This window comes from Anopheles coustani, chromosome 2 (genome assembly GCF_943734705.1).
Source record: "Anopheles coustani chromosome 2, idAnoCousDA_361_x.2, whole genome shotgun sequence".
NCBI classification, from domain to species: Eukaryota; Metazoa; Arthropoda; class Insecta; order Diptera; family Culicidae; genus Anopheles; species Anopheles coustani.
Window position 1 is genome coordinate 29,264,343 of NC_071289.1, and position 13,368 is coordinate 29,277,710.

Consider the following 13,368-nt stretch of genomic DNA (forward strand, 5'->3'; position numbering starts at 1 on the left):
GGTAAAGGGTGTCTTCCTTCAACACCGTCGTGATGCCGTCGATGGAGGAGGGCGACTGACTTGCTCATCAAGGTGGTTTTTCTTTCACTCTCTCCACTCGCCCGGTCTGTCTGTCGGGCGAGGAAAATCCACTCGTCTAGCTGAGTGCGGGGAAATCGAACTAGCTGGCACTGGGGAAGCGGATTGTTTCTTTTAACCCTAAGCAAGGGCGGGTATGTGGGAAGGGAGTGGGGTCGTAAGGAATCGTTTACAACCAATCAACCATCCTTGGGCAAACGTGTGAAGATACTCCCGCGCGCGTTCATCTTCATACACCGCTCTCCCCCCCTATCGTTGAGTGGGTGGTGGGAAAAGTGCATCGCCTCCAGCGTAACAACAAAACTAATCATGTGCATGAAATAATTAGCGTTTTGAAGGGCAATTTCCCACACCCCAGCGTCCCCGGGATGCAGTTTTTCATGGGTCACGCGCCTTCGGGCACTTTTCCGATTGGTTTACTGGGCACTCGGTGAAGATGCACACTTTTCCGGGGGGTGGCGGAGAAGGAAATTACATGCACCATTAGTACACCCCCCCCCCCCCCCCCCCCTTCCAAAGCCTCATCCTCATCCTCCAAACCTGTCACAATTATGCATCATCTTCCAAAAATATTCCACTTCTCGCCGGCCCGGGAAGCTCTGCCTCGTTTCCGAGACCTTCAGGGAGGCGGCCCGCTCGGTGGGAAAGATAAATGGACCTTTCCCACCGATGCTGCACACATTTGTGACAGATCACCTTCGCAATTATCCACACCTTTGCCAACCGGGAAACCACCGCCATTAGGGATGGGATCCGGCTACAAGTTGGCCGGGGTTGGTCGCTAACGGTTGTCATCTGTCAACACTACACATACGCACACACACACACACACACGCACACACACAGTGTCTTTCTCTCCCTCTGACCCTGCCCGGGAAGGGTGATTATGTCGTTTCTCTTTCCCTCGGCCCGCTTTCACACATCGGTGTAAACGCAATCAGGCGACACATCGCCATTCCGTGTCCACCCATCCCGACCCGCCCCCCGGGTGGCAGTGGAATCCGTCCAATTTATGATGGGAAATATGACAACCTGTCACAAAATTGATCACGGAATGAGATAATTATCAAGCAGCCCGTGTGAAGAACTGTCACCATTTTGTTTTTTTGTTTTTCTGCGCAAACCTTCACTTAACAAACACGCGAACGGAACGCTCGCAGACTAACCCCGATGCAAATGGGAACGCAAACATACGAATGCACTGGTGTTGCAAAATGGTGCAGTAGGGTGCAATACGGGTGTGGAACAAAGCCGGTTTTTGTGTGTAAGGGAAAAATATAACGATTTATTGACGTTCTTTCCTTCTGTATTTTTGTATTCAGGATGGAATAACGCAATTTTGGATCGTTTTTCCGAAAAAAAAAAAAACAGGAAAAACATATTGAAATTTAATGAAGTCCTCGTTTTTAAATCCTTCAATCTTTCAAGATCTCACCAATTTGGTCTAGAAAGAAATTCGTGTATTCTAAATTTTAAAATGCTTGTTGAGAATTCAACAGTAATTAGCATAATTTATTGAATGAAAAACAATTTCCATCAAACACTAAACAAAATGCATTCTGGACTATTTCTTCACAATTTTCCACGTACCGATGGTTGCGAACAAGACCTTGAATCAATCAACGATCGACCGGTTGATTTGAACGTTGGGCACAAAGTAAGTAGAAAGAATAAATAACCCAACTGCACTCATTTCCGAAGCCAGTCCAGACAATCTCAGTTCGGGGAAAAGTGATCACTTAGATATTGCAACCGTCCATCGGTTGTATGGGCCGTTGTGGAAAACGCGCCCGCGGGGGGAGGAACATAAATTTTCCCCGGTACACTCAAGACTGAACAGAAACGAAAACAATCCAAGTAAAGCAGCATTACCGAGCGAACGGTGAAAGTAGAAGAAGACAACAATCGACGAAACGGGGAAAAAAAAAACCTTGCTCCTTCCTAAACACAATCTCGAAGGATATCAACTTCAGGGCCAGCGGATATATATATGGCATTTTACGTCCCGTCCCTGCGGGAAACAGACAGGATCGTCGCCAGAACAATGCCAGAAGGAAAGATAAAAGGGAAGCGAGCACAAGAAGCACCAAATTCACTCACCAGCCAACATCAGGGAGATAAATCAGTGACCGATTTGGCTTTGGCTTTCGAACGAAACCTATTCCAATCATCCGGCATCCTGCCGGTGGAAGGCAGCATCCTTCTTCCATGCACGAACACACTTACACACACATTCAGGGAAAAAATACAGAGAACCCTTGGCCCAGCGGGAGAGCTGCCAGCGGTCGCCACACGATTCAATTACGTTTATTGGTAATTATATAAAAAGGCTCTCCGGTTTTAGCTTTCCCTCCGCGGGCCCAGCCATTCTTGCTCCTTCCTGTAAATGTCCCTTCCCTCCTTCCCTTTCTGACGATTAAAGGAAGCCTTCTAGCACCGCGTGCCAGGTGGTAGACACGAAGCACCCGAACCCTTGGCAAATGGCGTTCCCGGGTTGCCGGGCTCATTTGATTCGGTTGGGCAGCATCGAAAGAATCCGTCTGCCGAAGCGTTCCCGTGGGCTAGTTTCTGTGTTTCACACTGATAAATTATGCTGTAACAGTCGTAAGGAAAGTGGAAAAGACCATATCGGATTCGGAGGATCATTTGAATGGATCAACGGATTATCTTTGTAACAGGAATACGCATCATATAGCTTACGGATAATTGGAACTATATTTCGGCAAAGGTAACTAAAAGGCTAGCTTATACAAAATTCAGTTGTGAAACACATACATACGCTCTCTTAAAACTATTTAACTTAATAACCGAAGAACCAAAATCGGCATGCATCGTAAACGCGTGAAGCAAAATGAGCAAAGGTAAAAACGGCATCGCGGAAAATGGAGGATAGCACACAAACCGGATCAATTAAAACAAGGGGAAGCACGAGTGAAAAAAAACACCGGGCTGGAGGTAAACGATATAAACAAAACGGTGCGAGAAGGGTGAAATAAAATGTAATAAATCATCCTAAATAATAATAACGATGAGTCTCATAGCTCGGTAGATCGTTAGAAGGGGGAAAAAAAACGCACAACTTTCCTACCTCCCGGTTCACTCGATCTGTTTTTTTCCCGGTTCTCTTCATCTAGTTAACGTAGTTTTTTTTCTACATCGCAGAGCGGGAAAATTCTTAAACGTTTTTCCCTCCGACGGTACGCCTTGTTCTACACCTTTCCCTGTGCGCAATCATTGTACCTCCGCGGGCAGATGCTAGTTTTCCGCCACCGGGTTCCCTCGTCTTCTAATCTAAAACTTAAGAAATCATCTACAAGGGTTTATGATTATTGAAAAGTTCGCACGTCGTAAGTGAAGGAGAGAGAGATGAACGGCGGATGAATGGTGCTAGTCTGAAGAGTGGAAAAGAATACGCTAACTGGTAGCGAGAACAGTAGGTGAGAACTGGCGGACACGGGCGGAAAACAGCTGACTCATGTTCGACAAGTTCCCCCACCTCCCTCTCGTCCCATGGCTCCGTACTGGTTGGAGGAAGCCTTCTTCCACAGAAGTCGTCCGCAAACGAGCATCAATTTTCACCTTCCACAAACACCACCGCCCGGTCTCGACTCGGCGGGAGTGGAAAAATGAGAAGAAAATTGACGGGAAAGCCCGATGAGTCGGCACAAACCGAGTGTGTGGGGTAAAGAAATCAGATTAGATTTGAAGACTCCTTGCTGCTCCTCGATACACAAACACCTTCACACACACAAACACACACTCACAGCTACAAAAATCGGGAGCTGAGCTGAAGAAGGCCGGGTGATTGGCAGCACGTGCTCATCTCCGATCGAACCTCTGATGATCGAACCTCCCGTCGACCCTCCCCTTTCTTCTTCTCACACTCTTCATTCTTCGCACCTTGCTCATTGGCACACACACACACATGCGGCTCCCCAGAGGAAGTGAGCAATTATGAACGACGGGGGCGATTAGCGATGATGAGTGATTTGGGCGTGATTTGCCCTCGTGCACTTCCGATACCGAGCCACCTACACGTGGCTAGGCGTCTACGCCCCGCACAGTCGGTCCGAGGGCCTCTTTTTCCAACGAGCATATTTATTTATATTGCATTTTTCCCCCGGCCCAAGATACGATCGAGATAAGATAAAGCCGGTTGACCTTAAACGTCAACATATGACGATTTAATCCCGCCTCACCCCGCGATGGGAAAGTACAGGGCGAGGTACTGGGATTTACTGTGGGGAACCTTTCAGGGAATTAGAGGGTAGGCTGCACCCATCGCTGCATGTCTATTCGCGCATCAAACCGTAATGGATGATGACCGATAATCGCCATTTAGCATCCAGTATGAGTAACGTAATGGACTGTGTAACCCTTTATTGGTTGGCTTTCCCCATGTCGTTTTGACTGAAAGGTTGGGATATTCAGAAGTTAGTTAATAATTTCTTTGAATTTAATAAAAAAAATACTGAGCTAAAGAATAAAATTAGTTGCAGTAGTCAATTACTTTGCTTATTATTATTATCATTTGCTTGCTGAAATTATGCATTTACGAAATGTTCAACTGGCATCGAAAGTTATTTACATTAAACCCATTCTCTATGTCAGGGGCCGGCATACATTTAATAAAACGGGCCAGATGATTAAAAAGAAACCGAAAGCGCGGGCAGGATATCTTAAACGATGATTTAATATTCTCACAGTAGTACCCTTTTAAATGGAATATAAACTTTGTAAACAGTTCAGCTACATAATAAGTGGTAAAATACAAAATATTTGAAATTTTATCACTAAACTTTTTTATCATTTCAATACTTATTTTCATTGAATTTTGATTTTGTTCTTCAACATATACCAGGAACACCTCGTTCAACAATTTTAATCTTTGATTTTGAGAAGAAAACAATCCTCATGAAAAAAATAAGATGTGTTTTTGGAATGAAGCACTAAAAATTTCCTACGGGCCGGATAAAAGCAGGTCGGATTTGGCCTCTATGTGAACTACGTACGTACTAATACTGATGGAAATTTTACTACTTTGAAGTTCTTTTAGAGTATCTTTAATGATTTGAATGAGGTGTAGGTTTTTGTTTTGATTTTTTATAACCTGTTCTACCTGTTCATGGGTTTTTGGTATATTTTTTCCACTACTGGAAAATTCACCCGCCTGTGCTGGAAGGCACCGACATGGTTCATCGATCTTCATTCGAACAGACAACTTACTCGTACTCCCGTGGAAAGTGGATGTCGTGCATCAACTAAACACAAAGGAATGTATGATGGATGCGCTCGTTCTCACACTCTCTTTCTCTCTCCCTTTTAACCGGGCTCAAAGAAAGCCGACCGGCGTAAAGGATCCATCGCATGCCGAGCAGTCCTCCGAATGCATGAACGGTCAATCATTCATTAGCAAATAAGATTAATTGTTAATCATACCCCAAGAGTGCTCTGTCTCTGATGAAGGAATGGCCAGCGGACGGAAGGGAGACGGGAGGCCAGTTCAATTAGGGCCCATTATCTCGATGATTAGTTGAGCTTTGTGTAATGTCCTTTTGCGATGGCGCAGAGTGCGGATCGGTGACCCGTGAAGTGTCCACGCCAGGAAACGGGACCGCCGGTACCGTGTAGTACCGGCGTGCATTATAGATGAGCATCAGCTTCCCGCCCACACGCCTCCTTACCGGAAAGCTCCTAAAGATATCGCACGCATGAAGCGGTTTGCTTGCCGGTTGCCGTTTCGGAAAAAGAGGCGGCAATCGACGGGGGTGATAGGGGGTTACAGAAGGCGATGTGCAAACAGAAACGGTTTCTTCAAGAACGAGGCTATCGGTGCGGGCTAATCGTCGTACTCGTTTGCTGATGATCGAGCACCGAAGTGGACACTTGAAGCAGCAACCAACGCCGCGAACTTACCTTATAGCGTTTTTTGTGTTCCTCGCCGATTCAAGTGTTCCGCCTCCTCCTGGTGGCTCTGAAAAAGCAAAAGAGAACGAGATAAGACCCGAGTTAGTTTGATTAGGTCGCTTTATTCTGCTTGGCGAAGGTGATGACACACGTTGTGCCATTGCTAACAACTGATAATTAAAGGAAGATGCACCGTTCGCCTCGACGGCGTGCAGTGATTGATTCAAGTGACATCGAAACAGACCCTTAAATCTTTAGGTATTAAGGGTTTAGTAACTGCTGTTTTGAGTAATATATAATTATTACATAAAAATATGCGATGTTGAAACTAAATTTGAATGTCAAGCTAAAGAAACGATAAAATCTACACAGTGCCCTATATACTCTCATACTATATACCCATATTCTAATGGGTTTACAAAATGCACAAAAATTGTTATTCATTTTTCATGGTTAATAAAAGATTAAAAAGTTCCAGGATGATATGAAAAAACGTTTCCATGTCTATAAACGTTTGGTTTTTGTACAGTTTAGTCGAGGAAACAGTAATAGAAAAATGTAGCAAGAGGACGAGAAAGTGTTTAAATACATTTTATTACTGCCCATAAACGATTCATAACGGGCAAATTTGAATGATTTTTTATCCAGAAAGACTTTCTTCCCATTTCACCAGAACAAATGATGTATTTTGAGTGGCCATATATAATATCAAACAAAAACAAGCCCTTTGCCCGGGACGTTGAGTCAGGTCAATGTCACAATCTTTTGGATTTGACATGACACGACTTTGAGCCCAGTTTGAACCTGATCTAAACAATTGATTGAAGTATCTATCCGAAACATATGCCGTGATTGTACTATGAAAATGTAGCATTCGATCAAAAGAAAATATAATAATAAATAGATGAATGAATTTGTAAGAAAATATATTGGACACCGTGTAGTAAAAACCTGGTTTCCTTTTCAATAACAATACACGTATTTCGTAACTGCAATACCTCCAATCTTATCACGCGTTGTTAGCCACTCCATCGTTCGTGTGAAGTGGAAAAACCGCAGAATACCCCATACTTGACCTTCTAACCCGCTAGACACGACTTTCGTTACGATTTTACTTCTTGCCCTGCCACTTCCTCGAGCCGTCGAACGTGCGCCAAGACGTGCGCTTCAGAGCTGTCAAAGATTTTCTGCAGGTGTGTGTATGCGGACGTGGTGGTTTAAATTCGAAACCGTTTGTCTTGACAGGGGCGCAGATAGTGAATCGTTCGTTGCGGTTTTTTCCCAAAACACCTAGCCGGGCTTTCTGCTGGCCCATTTCCCACCGTCCACGAACGGTGGCACCGTGAACCCCACGGGGTCGTGCCCTTCTTCGACTACCACGATTTTTACCCTGGCTAAGGCCAGAGAAGACGACTTGCAGCACATTACAGCTTGCAATAGGACGTTCCGTTAGATTCCCCAGACAAGGCTCAGCCTCACTTTCGTTGGAATGCTGGCGGTAACATAGCCGCGGCCGAATCTCCAATGGAGTAATGGAGTGCGTGTGAAAAGCCATTTTTATCAGCTTCTAAAATATGTTCAACCTAATGGTTTTCGGTGCGGAGTTAGATTTCAATTTATAATTATCACATTTTATATGATAACTGCTCTTTTGCAGAAGCTTTTCGCAAAGGAGCTTTTTACACCTCGAACTCATCATCACACCTTATTACCGTTATTTATCTTCCGGCTTCTCTTCCCCACCCTAGCTTGACCCTTACACCACAAGCATGTCGCCCTCATGCAACACCACCATCATCATCACCATCATCATCATCATCATCATCATCATCAGCACCCCACAAACAACCGCGAATGGAAAATTCGATAATAAAACGTTTCATAACACGCGATAATGGCATGCTTTATTAAACACAACGCACCCACCCTTCCCCCCCAGTTCTTCACGTTTCCATCCTCGGCCGTTGGTTGATGGTCCTCTCCGGCTCTGGGCCGCACTCGAGCGGTAAAGTGACAAACGACCCCCTGATGCACGCTGCAGCGCTGGGATGCACCCGGGCAGTCCGGGCGTGTATGTAAAACACTTCGCATGCGTACGGGCGTGCATGCGTGCGTGCGAAATGTCGATTAAGCAACGAGCTTCCTCGTTCCGAGCGGCCCGGGTCTGCTCCTGACGCCCCAAGTTCTCGAACGACGAGCGGTCCGGTAACCGTTTTGCTTGACCACCGCCCTTCTAAATCCGCCGACCTTCAGTTCAAGCGATGTGGTTGGGGGGGAAACGTCCGGAAAAGATGTACCGGCGTCGTGTAACAAACAACATTCAGTTCTTCGCGGCAATCCCTTGCTGTCTCGACGAGAAAAAAATACCCCCATTCGTACACTGCAGAATGCATGCGCTTGCATGTCGATGTCGGAGGGAGGCATGTGGAGCTTCATGTGATTCCCTGACTGTTCCATCTACTTCTTGGTTTTCTCTCTGCGCCCAAAACCGTTGCTGGAAGACCAGCGTTTTGCGGTACGAAGGTTATGGCCTCTCGCAAGTGCAAGTGCAACGGGAACCGGGAAACATCGACACAACTTTCTACCTCCTTCCTTTTGCACAAGTTTTCTGGCAGTGAAAGTGGGACAGGCGCGAGTGTTAAAACATAAAAAGCAAAGCCCTGTTTTTCTGCCACAGGCTCACGAAATGCAAAACAAGCACCGAAGCGCTGGAATTAAGAAACGATCGAATACAAGCTCCTTGCGAAGTGATCATAAAGAAAGATGTCTCAATTGGATGTATGCTGCAAACGACACCTTACGCAAACTTTAATGTTGTAGAACAGTGCAGCGGAAGCGGTTGGAGGATATAAAGCGAATATAAGATGTTTAGATTCCTTCAAAGGAGACAAGTATTACAAATTTCAATTTGTTAGTGATACAGTACAACACAAAAATTTTCTAAAAAATTCTTCAATAAAAAACATCTTCAAAGATATTTCATTGACATCCATGTTGACTTTCTTTTAAGAGAATGTTCACACCATTCTTTCAAATCACTACGGATTTGTTAAATAATTATGTGACACGATACTTCATATCATACTTCATCGTAAAAAATGAAAAAAGAAATAATTAAACGAAAATTAAAACATCTAAAATGTTAAACAGCTCAATGAATGAGTCAAACTTCATTCTCAGGTTCGCAAGATGAAAAAGCAATAGTCAAAGAGGATATTATAAAAAAAAACTATTCATTCCATTATTAAAAATGTAGAAATGACTACGGAATATATAATAAATAAAAACGAAGGTTTTTGGAAACCATATAAGGTTCATCAAGATCAATAAAAGCGAATGGCTAACAAAATGAGGTAACTCTCAGTTAATTTGTATCTGCTTAAATCTTACGTTTTCTACAAATAATTTTACATATTGTTCTAGTGAAAACTACACTCTCAAACTTAAATTAAAACAATTTCTATCATTTCTTAAGCTCACAGTTATTTTTGCTGACCCTCTTGAAAAAAATAACACGACTAAAAGGCTTTGCCATTCGGTTGGGATGAGTATAGACAAAAAAACAGAACGAAACCAGAACACACAGTTCCGTTTCCCACCGGTTGGTCTTGATTTTCCTCTTCGTGTCACGTTTCTTGTGCCCTCGGGCCGAAGTGTTTGGTTTTGGTTTGGCTCCACCGCTCGGACGACGATACCGATGAAGATACCGACACTTTCGAACTCACGGTAAAGGCTGAAGGACCCGAGGTGGGTTCTGTGGTAACAGAAATGTAAAAACAAAACCGAATGAAGAACCCTACAGGGCCATGGAACAGCACGAAAACGTGGCAACATGCACACACAAACACAAACACACATACCGCAATCAAGTGTACCGCCCTCGATCAGATTCGGACAATATCGGTTTCCTCTGTAATTTTCAGCTTACGTGAGACATATAATTTAATTTTAAACACTAACCACGGGATGCTCCGGTCCCGGGGTTCTGTCTGCCGGTCGATCGGTCTCCGTCCGTCCCTCTGGCGCAGCTCCACCACCCTCCCGGGTCCATCGATGGTTGTTAAACGGACACGTTCGCTCGAAAGAATTGAAACTGGCCCGCAGGGCACAACCGAGGTACACTCCCTCCGCTATCGCGGGAACCTCACGAAGAGTGCAAGACCCGGACACGTCACTTTCCACCGAGCACACTGAGGCGAACCTGACCGAACCAACGAGTCAGGTGGTTACGTTCCGGACGCTAGCGAGAGGGTGATTTTATAGGAACTTCACCATTTCCACCACGCAGTCCCTAAGTCAGCTCGGAGCGGCGGTCGGAGAATGTCCTGGAGCGGTCTCAGGCAGCAAAGTCTACAAGCCGTCTGCTTGTATCCTCGTTTTTACACAAAAAAAACACACCTTAAACAAGGCCATGGCTCATGATTTCCAGGGTGCATGCGAACTGATCTTTGAGAAGGCTTAAAGTTGGTGTCGGAAAAATATGCTCCGTACATTCCCCGCATAGAAAAATCCTACCAAAACCCAACTAAAGGCCACACAAATCGGGAAACCACCAAAATAGGAAACATCTTTTCGTTTTGCCGATGGTTTCAATCTAGAACAAGACATGAAAATGTGCAATGTAATTCAAAATGCAAATCGATTTAATATTATTGCTGGTGAGGGGAAAGGCTGAACTGACCTCCCGAACCGGTGAAGATGTAAGGAATCAAGATGTTCAAGTTGTTGTTTTTATCTTTTCGCCCTTGCTATTAACATCGTTATTGAATTGTATGGTTTACTTCTGTAACTGGGTTTTGAAGTGAATGTTAAAGTTAAAAAAATTTCAACATAAAAATAGGTAGATCTTTGGAAATTTACTAAGCACCATTATTAACACAGAGAAACTTCATTAATGTAAATTAGACCCTAAACACTAATGCCTCTTCTATACAAAACTTTTCATCCGACTCAGTTACAAAACCCCAACCTATCCTACATTCTTCATTCTTGTTTTTTTCCAACTTTTAAACCCTTTTTTCTCTCCAACCTGCACCACCCCAAACGACTAACCGCCGACGCGTGCTCCCCAAAGAACACTAGTTTCCCGTGGGTGCCCCGAGGCGTTCGAGGTTTCATTCTTTTCCGAAACCCGCCGGTTGGTTATCTTCCGTGTTTCTTCCCCTTCTTCGATCGAACGGACTTCAAACTCCCGGCGGACAATCCGATCACGCCGGGTTCGCGCATTCTGGTCCGCATCCTCACGCGTTACGGATGGGGAGAGGGGAGAGGGGGGGAGGATACGGGGTTAGACACCCCGTTTTGTTATACATAACCACCACTTTGGGGTTGAAATGTAAATTATAGAGAGTTTTTAACCGTAATTACTGTATACCGCTCGCCTATTACCGCGCGCTATGATTATTATCGAAGCGCTCGTAGGAGGAAGGAAATCGAAAGCATTCGACCGGGGGTGGCTGGATGGGTGGGTGTAAGGAGCGGTGAATGTAGAATAGCGACCCAGGGAAGGTCCCTTCCATGGATAGAACCCCTTACGGCTATGACGCGCCTGAAGAGGAAAAACATACATCGAAGAAAATGAAAACAAATCCGCTCACGTAAGTCGGTTTGAGGAATTCCAAATTGAAAGATTGGATGATTTGCTGCGCTTTGAGTTTGGAAAAAAAAACCAAACGAAACTGAGTATACAAATGGAACGTTTTGTTTCTTCTTTGGTTGTTTTGTTGCTGGCGATCTCAAACAATCATTATTCGCTAGATGATGATTGGGACGTGCCAAACCGAACCATCAGGCTTGTAACCATAAGCCATGAACCAAAGCCGTTTAAACAAATGATGGTACTGTAGGCCATTCAAATTATACCATTCAAAGAAGTTCATGTCGTTTGCACTCGAAATCGTTTTTTTTATTTATTGAAAGAAAGAAATTAGTTCGTATGATAACAGGTGGGTAGATAAGTTGTTGTCCTTACCAAGAAAACAAGTTTTTTGACTCAATCAATTTTTTTATTCAACATAATTGCATTTGAGGGCGATGCAGCGAATATAGCGATCTTCTATTTTTAAATGCCTTTTTTTAATTTTTATCTTTAGCTTCAAATTTGACCTCTGTTTCAGCTATTGGAGAAAAAATTCTTCTCAACAAGCATTCTTTTCAGGCCTGCAAACAGAAAATAGTCGCTGGGAGGCAGATCTGGCGAATACAGTGGATGGGGCAGCAATTTGAATCCCAATTCGCAATTCGCAGTTTCGCCATCGTTTTCAATGATTTGTGACACGGTGCTTCTGTTCGAATGTGACCTCACGCGGCACCCACCGCGGGAAAAAACCTCTTTCGGGCGTCCGCTGCGTTGTGCTTCGGTTGTGTCAATACGGCCACTTTTAAACTGTCGAAACCAATATTATATGGTTGAAGGTGATGGTGTACAGTCCGGATAACACTTATCAAGCCATTGTTAGGTTTTAACAGTGTTTTTTCTCATTCAAAAACAGTAATGGATCAGCATATGAAATCCGTTATTATACATGTTTTGCAATACGGCGGACATGGCTCCACTCAAAACGGTATATCTCATAATCTAATCATCTGACAGCTGTCAATCTTTGACACACATGTTAAGAAGGCCGAATAAAACTGGTAAAAATTTCAAATTAAATTTTTGGGCACGTTCTATACATAAGGACAACAACTTAGCTGCCCATCTATTAGATCGAATTTGATTGAAAATTATTAATTAAGTTGATATTATCACTTTCAATATTGGGAGCAACACGTAATACCACTACTTAAAAATGGCTTATTTGTTTTGAGAGTAGCGGACACAAAGAAATTCAATTTCCATTCAACAATTCGCTTCCTATCGCCATCTCCTCGGAAAACCGGGCTGGTTTACTTTTAGATACCGACCGAACGAACTGAAGAGTAATCCCATTCGAACACCCATTCGGGAAAAGAACACTCCACTCGATCTGGCAGAGGAATACGCCGACGAACAGCTTCCGAACTGGATGCTCCTGAATCGTCGAGTCTCGAATCGCGGCCAGTGGGGTAGACGTAAAATTCAATTGCATCCAACATGTCCACGGGCAGGCAGGCTAATTGGATAAATAGCAAACGCTGAAACCATCCCATGAAAACCCTGGTACACAACAACACTCTCTCCCCCACGCTTCCCTTGCCTTCGTTTGGACAAATCTTTGGGGGGTTTTTCGGGGGAACCCCCCATGCGAGCCTGGTCCATCGTCTGCACGAAGCGAACCCTTTCCGAAAAGTTAGCACTTTACTGGCCCGATGGTGTAACACGCAAAAGAAAACGCAGTACCGTGGCTCTAATTGGGGCCATGCAGGGTCCACTGCAGCTTCCCTCGTCGGACCATCAACAAG

The 13,368-nt window shown here is 44.4% G+C and overlaps 1 protein-coding gene across 1 annotated transcript in view; it reads right to left on the bottom strand.

Annotated features, from left to right (window-relative positions):
- Positions 1-13,368, bottom strand: part of LOC131266887 (LIM domain transcription factor LMO4) — a 201,233-nt gene that overhangs the window by 152,073 nt on the left and 35,792 nt on the right. The window contains exon 4 of the mRNA XM_058269568.1: positions 5,995-6,052. The gene's annotated coding sequence lies outside the window, so the exon portion shown is untranslated. The remainder of the gene's footprint in view (positions 1-5,994; positions 6,053-13,368) is intronic.